General features: G+C 45.2%; 1 pseudogene; it reads left to right on the top strand.

Annotated features, from left to right (window-relative positions):
• The first annotated feature begins 9,367 nt into the window (after positions 1–9,367).
• Positions 9,368–9,464, top strand: LOC123454926 (annotated as a pseudogene).
• The last annotated feature ends 371 nt before the right edge of the window (positions 9,465–9,835 follow it).

Below are 9,835 nucleotides of genomic sequence, written 5' to 3'. Positions count from 1 at the left end.
CCAGTACCCATGTATAGCCAGATGCACAAAGTGGCGCATGCATCTGGAGTTCATTTGCAGTGGCTGAAGGCCCTGATACACCCATTCTCTCTGTCTGTCTCTCTTCTCTTTATCTCTTTCTGCTTGCAAATAAATTAAAAAATATATATATATTTTAAAAGAATTGATGCAGGGAGCTGGGTGTGGTGGCGCAAGCCTTTAATCCCAGCACTTGGAAGGCAGAGGTAGGAGGATCGCCGTGAGTTTGAGGCCACCCTGAGATTGTGAATTCCAGGTCAGCCTGGGCTAGAGTGAAACACTACCTCGAAAAACCAAAAAAAAAAAAAAAAAAAAGAATTGATGCAGAAACCTTTAGCCGGGCATGGTGCACATGCCCTTTAATCTCAGCACTTGGGAGGTAGAGGTAGGAGGATTGCTGTGAGCTCAAGGCTACCCAGAGACTACATAGTGAATTCTAGGTCTGCCTACAGCCTGAGCTAGAGTGAGACCATACCTGGATAAACAACAAACAAAAAACAACAAACAAACAAACAAACAAAGACCCAGTAGCAGCAACAACGACAACAAAAGCCCCACGTGGTTGAGAGTTGGCTCAGTGGTTAAAGGTACTTGTTTGTAAAGCCTGATGTGATGGTCCAGGTTCAATTCTCCAACATTCATGTAAAGCGAAAGCGGGGAGCAAAGTGGGTGGAGTCCAGTTGCAGCAAGAGTCCCTGGGGTCCATGCTTGTGCATTCACACATGCACATAAACACACACATACACACACATTACGTGAAATTAAAACAACAAAAACACACCAACAAAAATTTTAAAAAGGGGCTGGAGAGATGGCTTAGCGGTTAAGTGCTTGCCTGTGAAGCCTAAGGACCCCAGTTCGAGGCTCGGTTCCCCAGGACCCACGTTAGCCAGATGCACAAGGGGGCGCACGCGTCTGGAGTTCGTTTGCAGAGGCTGGAAGCCCTGGCGCGCCCATCCTCTCTCTCTTCCTCTATCTGTCTTTCTCTCTGTGTCTGTCGCTCTCAAATAAATAAATAAAAAATTTTAAAAAATTAAAAAATAAAAAAAAATTTTAAAAAAAATTTAAAAAGCCTATGGCTGAAAGGACATAGCCCTAGTGGAAAAGCTACTACTGTTGTTAGGCAAAATGGACTAATTATACCCACCAAATTCTAAGTATTTGTGTGTATGCCATAGTATTGCTCTCACTTTTGGTTAAAGAAGCTTTACTTTCCAGATGGTGGTGACTTCTGGGAAGACCCAAGCCCTCATCAGTGACAGTTCAGTTTTCAGTACTAAAGGAGACACCTCTACCACACTCTCCAAGGCTCAAGGACCATTGCAAGACAGAAAGAATGCAAGAACCAGGGCTGGAGAGATGGCTTAGAGGTTAAGGTGCTAGCCAGCAAAGCCAAAGGATCTACGTTGGATTCCCCAGTACCCACATAAAAACAGATGCACAAGGTGGCCCTTGCATCTGGAATTCATTTGCAGTGGCTAGAGGCCCTGGCACTCCCATCCTGTCTCTCTCTGCCTCTTTTTTGTTTGCTATCTCTGAAATAAATAAAACTAAATGAAAATGAAGATTTAGAAAGAATGCAAGAACCACCAGGATGGGGAGGCGTGCTGTGGAATGCCCTTTCACATACAAAGTGGTGGTGGCATTTATGACCTCACAGTGGCTTTTGTTACTTGCACAAGACATATGTAATATGAAGGGAAAAGTTTTTAAAAATGCTGGGCTGGAGAGATGGCTCAATGGTTAAGGCACTTGCCTATGAAGCCTCAGGACCCAGGCTTGACTCTCCAAAACCCACGTAAGCCAGATGCACGTGCTGGTGCATGCGTCTGGAGTTTGTTTGCAGTGGCTGGAGGCCCTGGTGCGCCCCTTCTCTCTGTCTCTCAATAAATAAGTCAAAATAACATTAAAAAATTAAAAATAACAATAACCCCAAGCTTGACTTGGAGTCATTATTTTTTTAAATTTTTATTTTGCTTTTAAAAGCCGGATGTGGTGGCACACGCCTTTAATCCCAGCACTTGGGAGGCAGAGGTAGGAGGATCACTGTGAGTTCGAGGCCAGACTGAAACTCCATAGTGAATTCCAGGTCATCCTGGGCTAGAGCGAGACCCTACCTTGAAAAAGAATTAAAAAAAAAAAAAAAAGGCTGAATATAAAATTCCAGCACATGAGAGGCTGAGAGAGGAGGATCAGTGTGAGTTTGAAGCCAGCCTCGGCTGGGCTGCAGAGTGAGTTCTGGGTCAAACTTGGCTAGAGTGAGATCTTCAAAAGAGGGGGGCCGGTGGGGGAAGGGGGGGAGAAAGAGAGAAAGAAACCATTTCTCTTGGAAAAGCCACACAGTGGCATGTGGTTAGTTACCAGTCACGCCTGCATCCGGCAGGATGGGACTTCACTTTCTCTGCAGCTTATCTGTCCTGTTTAGTACAGGTCACAGAGCGCCCACAAATGCCTCCGGGAGTAAAGAAACCTCCCTGCAGCCTGAGGCGCTCTCCTCCCCTCTGGAGGGACCCCAGCCGGCCCTCAGCCTTCTCACTAAGTTCCTGCCTTGACACTCACTTCTCTGCTCTTCCCTCCACTAAGCAGGATGCTTTCAAAACACAGAAGCCAGATTATGTCATTTCCATTTTAAAGGCCGCTAATTGCTTCCTTTTCCACTCTGAACAAAAGCCAGATGCGTGTCCCAGAGTGCCTGCCTTTCCTGATACACTCCTGCGAGCCAGCCTGGCCGGCTTCCAAACTCCCTTTTCCTTATTTTCCCTCTCTGTGGTCCATTACTTTGGCTGCTAGGTTATTTGTCACTGACTTACTGAGAAGTCCATATTCTTGGCCCTTAGCACGAACTCTTCCTTGCGTTTGGAACGCCATCTAGCCAGCCTTGGGATCTTTGGGTAGCTGGCTTTGCCGCATTCTTCAATTTGCAAGTTTATATCTTAGCCTAGGATCGTCAAAAAATTAAAAATAGAACCACCATATGATGCAGCCAATCATACTTCTGGGTTCATATCCAGAGGAAAAGAAAGGCGTGTGTGGAAGAGATCTGCCCCTGGTACCACTGTTCTCAGCAGCCCAGAAAACAGCCTGTGTCTATCAACCTGTGAACGAGTAAAAAATGTGAAGTGTCACTTACAATAGACTATTTTTCAGCTTTACAAAGGACATGAGGGCTGGAGGGATGGCTTAGCAGTTAAGGTCTTGCCTGTGAAGCCTAAGCAGCCCAGTTCGAGGCTCGATTCCCCAGGACCCGCGTAAGCCAGATGCACAAGGGGGCGCAGGCGTCTGAAGTTCGTTTGTAGTGCCTGGAGGCCCTGGCGCGCCCATTCTCTCTCTCTACCTGTCTGTCTCTTTCTCTCTTCGTCTGTTGCTCTCAAATAAATAAATAAACAAAAAATATTTTTTTAAAAAAGGGAAATGAGGGGGTCTGGGGAGGTGGCTCAGTAAATAAGGTGCTTGCCTGCAAAAGCCTAACAACCCAGGCTCGATTCCCCAAAATCCCACCTAAAGCCAGATGCGCAAAGTGGTGCATGTATCTGGAATTCATTTGCAGTGGCTGGAGGCCCTAGCATACCCATTCTCCTCTCTCTCTCTCTTCTCTATGCCTGCAAATAAATAAATAATTAGGAAAAAAAAATTTAAAAAACAAAACAAAACAGGCTGAAGAGATTGCTTAGCAGTTAAGGTGCTTGCCTGGGAAGCCTAAGGACTGGTGTTTGACTCTCCAGGTCCCACATAAGCCAGATGCACAAAGTGATGCAATTCTGCAAGGTTGCACATGTGTACAAGGGGGCACTTGCCCTCTGGCCTTTGATGAAGTGGCCGGAGGCCCTGGCATACCAATTCTCCTCTTTCTCTCTGTCTTGCTTGGTTGCTCACTCACATTAAAAAAAAAAAAAAAAAAAGGCCAGTTTGTTGGGCTTGCTTGCTTCAAAAAAAGAAAAGAAAAAAGAAAACAGAAGAAAGAAAAGAGGGCTAGGGAGATGGCTCAGTGGCTAGAGGCACTTGCTTGAAATGCCTGCTGGCCCAGGTTCAATTCCTTACTGTCCACTCAAAACAAGATGCATAAAATGGTGCATCCATCTGGAGTTCAATAGCAGTGGCAAGAGGCCCTGGCATGCCCAATTCTCTCTCTCTGTCTCTCTGTTTCCCTTTCTCTGCTTGCAAATAAACAAACAAACAAACAAATACAAATGAGGGGCTGGAGAAAGCCCCGTGGCTAAGAGAATTTGTTGCATGAGCATAAATACCTTAGTTCGATCCCTAGCGTCTATGCGAAACCACACATAGCCCTGCATGCTGAATGGGTCAGAGATAGGAGGATTACTGTGGCTCACTGGTTGGCTAGTCTACACACACGTACATACAACACACACCTACACATACACTCCAAAAATATAAATAAATAATTTTTTTTTTTAAAGAACAAAGAGGGCCAGAGAGATGGCTTAGCTATTAAAGCACTTGCCTGCAAAGCCAAGGGAACCAGGCTTTATTCCCCAGTACCCACATAAGCCAGATGCACAAGGTGGCCCATGTGTCTGGAGTTCATCTGCAGCAGCTGGAGGCCCTGGTGTACCCATTCTCTGCTTCTCTCTTTCTTAAAGAAATACATAAAAATAAAATATTGTTTAAAAAAGAACAAACAGCTGGGCATGGTGGTACACGCCTAAAATCCCAGCATTTGGGAGGCAGAGGTGGGAGGATCACTGTGAGTTTAAGGCCAACCTGAGATTACATAGTGAATTCCAGGTCAGCCTGGGCTACAGCGAGACCCAACCTTGAAAAAGCAAAAACAAACAAAACAAAACAAAGATGAGCTAGAGAGATGTCTCAGCAATTGTAGGCCCTGACTTGCTAAGCCTGATAGCATAGGTTGGAGTCTCCAGTACCCACATAAAGCCAGATGCACGAACTGGCTCATGAATCTGTAATTCATTTGCAGAGGCAGAAGGCCCTGGCATGCCCATTGTTTTTCTCAATCTCTTTTAAATATATTTTATCTATTTACTTATTTGAGAGAGAGAGAGAGAATACGAGGCAGAGAGACACAGAAAGAATGGGCACACCAGGGCCTCCACTGCAAACAAACTCCAGAAGCCTATGCCACATTGTGTACCTGGTTTTATGTGGGTCCTGGGGAATCAAACCTGGGCCCCTTGGCTTTGCAGGCAAGAGCCTTAACAGCTAAACCATCTCTCCAGCCCTGTTTCTCTTTCTTAAATTAATAAGTCAAAATATTTTTTTAGGGTTGGAGAGATGGCTTAATGCCTGTTAAGCCTAAAAACTCATGTTCAAATCTCCCACATAAGGCAGACAGTCTGGAGTTTGTTTGCAGTGGCTGAAGGCCCTGGTACTTTCTCTTTCTCTGTCTGCCTATTTCTCTCTCTCTCTCTTAAAAAAAAAAAAAAAAAAAAAAAAAAAAATATATATATATATATATATATATATATATATATATACACACACACACACATATATATAATGTTTTAAAAATTAGAAAGAAGGGCCCACGTTAACCAGATGCACAAGGGGGCACACAGTCTGGAGTTTGTTTGCAGTGGCTGAAGGCCCTGGTACTTTCTCTTTCTCTGTCTGCCTATTTCTCTCTCTCTCTCTCTCAAAAAAAAAAAAAAATATATATATATATATATATATACATACACATATATATATATATATATATACACACATATATATATATATATAATGTTTTAAAAATTAGAAAGAAGGGCCCACGTTAACCAGATGCACAAGGGGGCACACAGTCTGGAGTTCGTTTGCAGTGGCTGGAGGCCCTGGCCTGCCCATTCTCTTTCCCTCTTTCTCTGTCAAATAAATAAATAAGTAAATAAAAATATTTTAAAAAATTAAAAAGGGGCTGAAGAGATGGCTTAGTGATTAAGCACTTGCCTATGAAACCTAAGGGCCCCAGTTCAAGGCTCAATTCCCCAGGACCCACGTGAGCCAGATGCACAAGGGGGTGCACGCGTCTGGAGTTTGTTTGCACTGGCTGGAGGCCCTGGCGTGCCCATTCTCTCTCTATTTGCCTCTTTCTCTCTATGCCTGTAGCTCTCAAATAAAAAAATAAAAATAAACTAAAAATATTTAAAAACAAAACAACAACAGAAGCAGGCCAGATAGACCTCTTCCGCCTAGTTTCTAGATACACTGTGGGATGCATTTGAATAAAAACTAACCACAACAAGGGAGTTACTGAATGTTGCTAGGGAGCTATAGGTCAGAGCAGCCGAAGGGGTGTGTGTGTGTGTGTGTGTGTGTGTGTGTGTGTGTGTGTGTGTGTCTCCGGTCAAGTCCAGTCCCAGGCTGCTGAGCTATGGCTCTACTTGGCTGCCTCCAAGGGATATTATGCTAAGTGAAGTAAAGCAGACACAGAGAGAAAAACCACCCTGCATGGCCTTACTCAGATGGAAACTGAGACAGTTAGCTCATCAAAACACAGAGCAGGGAGACTTGGACAGAGGCTCGGGGAGATGGAGGATTCTAGGTGTTAGATACGGTAGTGATACAATTTCAGTTAGAAAGAATAAATTCACTGGGTGTGGTGGCGCACGCCTTTAATCCCAGCAGAGGTAGGAGGATCACCTTGATTTTGAGGCCACCCTGATACTACATAGTGAATTCCAGGTCAGCTTGGGCTAGAACAGGACCCTACCTTGAAACCCCCCCCAAAAAAGAAAGAAAGAAAGAAAGAAAGAAAGAAAGAAAGAAAGAAAGAAAGAAAGAAACAGTACTACATGACTGACAATGTGCTGTACACCATAGTTTTGCAAATTTATTTGTGAATCTGAAAGAAAATCATTGTTTATTTGCTAGGTAAAACTTAGTATCTCATTTCATTACTGTTGGTGCGGGGTGTGTGTGTGTGTGTGTGTGTGTGTGTGTGGTGCGTGCACTTGTACATGTGGAGACCAGAGGAGAATATCGGGTATTCTCCTCTATGGCTTTTATTTCCTTCATATGGGCTCTGGTTTTTCAATTAAACTGGCTTACCAGGGAGTCCCGTGATCCTCATGTCTCCCTCCACCTCAGCGCTGGGGTTGCAGGCAGGTAGGATGTCACAGACAGCTTCCATGTTGCTGGGATGAGCTTCCAAACCAGGCAGTTTACAGAGGAATGGAATTTATTTGAAGCTTACAGATGCAGGGGAAGTTCCATAATGGCAGAAGTTGGCTCCCTTTCACGGTCTAGGCACAGAGAGAGAGAAAAGCCCCCCCCACCCCCACCACACCATAAGCAAAGCATTCAGAAACACCAGGCCCAGCTCAAGCACTGTGCACATTGGGGCCCGAAATTCTACACCTGCCTCACACCTTAGGGCTGGGCCCCTGCACCCACCCAGTGACACCTCCTCCAGATCTAAGTTACAAGCTTTAATAAACTCCTGTGTCTTTTGGGGGACATCCATTCAAGCTACCACATACAGCCATGTCTGGACCTGTTTTTTGTTTTTTTTTTTTTACTTTCTCGCCTTTAGACAGGGTCTCTCTCTCCCAGGCTGCCATGCAATTTGCTAGGTAGCTGAAGATGTTCTTGAACTCCTGATCTTTCTGCCTTCACCTTCTAAGTGCTGGGATCACACACCTGTGCCACCCTGCCTGGCACTCTTGGGGAAGGCGTGGGACGGTCTCTGCGGTCTGCTCTGTGGCAAAAGGCGCAGTGTTCTTCCTCCGCACCATGCATCCCAGTGCCGGGCAGTGAGGGCGTGGGGCCACCACTGTCCTGGACTGCTGCAAACCTAACGCTCTCAAAAAGAAATAAGAACAAAGACTGAGATGGCACGGCAGTTCAAGGTGCTTGCTTGGAAAGCCTCATGGCCTGAGTTTGATTCCCCAGTACCCACGTTAAAGGCTGATGCACAAAGCGGCGCATGTGTCTGGAGTTCGTTTGCAATGGCAAGAGGCCCTGGCGTGACCATAATTACTCTATCTTTTAAACAGAAATGAATGAATGAATGAACTTTTAAAAAAAAATTATTTATTTACTTATTTGAGAGCGATAGACACAGAGAGAAAGACAGATAGAGGGAGAGAGAGAGAATGGGCGCGCCAGGGCTTCCAGCCTCTGCAAACGAACTCCAGACGCGTGCGCCCCCTTGTGCGTCTGGCTAACGTGGGACCTGGGGAACCGAGCCTCGAACCGGGGTCCTTAGGCTTCACAGGCAAGCGCTTAACCGCTAAGCCAACTCTCCAGCCCCTGAATGAACTTTTTGTTTACATTTATTTATTTCGGACAGAGAGAGAGAAAGAGGCAGACATATAGAGAGAAGGAGTGTGCTAGCGCCTCTAGACACTGCGAACAAACTCCAGAGGCATGTGCCTCCTGTGCAGCTGGCTTTATGGGGTACTGGGGAATTGAACCTGGGTCTTTTGGCTTTGCTGGCAGGCACCTTAACCACTAAGCCATCTCTCCAGCCCATTAAATCCATTTTATTTTTAAAACATATTTTAAAAATAAATTTTATTTATTTTTAATTTATTTTACTTATTTACTTATTTGAAAGAGAGAGAGAGAGAGAGAGAATGGGCATGTCAGGGCCCCCAGCCACTGCAGACGAACTGCAGACACATGCACCACTTTGTGTGTCTGGCTTTATGTGGGTACTGGGAAATCAAACCTACGTCCCTAGGCTTCCCAGGCAAGTGCTTTAACTGCTAAGCCATCACTCCAGCCTGCCATAAGTAATTTTTTTTTTTTTTTTGAGGTAGGGTTTCGCTGTAGCCCAGGCTCACTATATGGTCTCAGGATGGTCTTGAACTCATAGCAGTCCTACCTCTGCCTCCCAAATGCTGAGATTAAAGGCGTGTGCCACTGTGCCTCATCTAAATATATATATATATGTATTATATGTATAATTTTTTTTAAGGTAGAGTCTCACTCTAGCCCAGGCTGACCTGGAATTCACTATGGAGTCTCAGGGTGGCCTCGAACTCACAGCGATCCTCCTACCTCTGCCTCCCAAGTGCTGGGATGAAAGGCATGTGCCACCACGCCCGGCTAAATAAAATGTTTTAAAACCATGAACTGTGGTAGGCTTCCATAACCTCAGGCTGCTGAGGGCAAGATGAGAGGAGAATGGACGCTTGCAGTGAGCGCAGCGGAGAAGCAGAGCAGAGCCAGAGCCAGAGATCGGGCCTGGGAGGAGGCGGGAAGGCGAGGGCTGACCCCAGGCCGCCCCCGGCCTCCGCGTGAGCACCACGGCACGCGTGCGTCCACACGCACATCCACAGGAACGCGCGTACACTGCACACACAAAAATAAATTTAAAAAGTTAAATGTCATAATGAAACCCATTATGCATAATTAATATATGCTAACTTAAAATGTTTTAAAAATGTCAGACTTTTATGCTAAAATTGGAGCGATACAGATGATCAGCGTGGCCCCAGTGCAAGGACAACACGCAAATTCACGAAGCATTCCATGTTTTATGTCCTTTGCAGAAAAATGGATGCAGCTGGAGACAGTCACAGGAAATGAACTGAGCTAGACGCAGAAACACAAATACCATGTTTCCCCTTATTTGTGGTTTTATAGATTTTATATAGACAAATAATCTCACATATGTGTAGATTTTTATATTTTTATTTATTTATTTGCAAGCTGGCACTACTTCCTATTTTTATAACCACACCCTCTGTGGAGCTAACGAACATCCTTTTTGTTTTTGGTTTTTCGAGGTAGAGTCTCACTCTAGCCCAGGCTGACCTGGAATTCACTATGTAGTCTCAGGGTGGCCTCGAACTCATAGCGATCCTCCTACCTCTGCCTCCTGAGTGCTGGAATTAAAGACGTGCACCAC

This window comes from Jaculus jaculus, chromosome 14, assembly GCF_020740685.1.
Source record: "Jaculus jaculus isolate mJacJac1 chromosome 14, mJacJac1.mat.Y.cur, whole genome shotgun sequence".
Classification (NCBI taxonomy): domain Eukaryota; kingdom Metazoa; phylum Chordata; class Mammalia; order Rodentia; family Dipodidae; genus Jaculus; species Jaculus jaculus.
The sequence above is the reverse complement of the archived record's forward strand: the minus strand, read 5'-3'. Positions and strand labels throughout refer to the sequence as shown.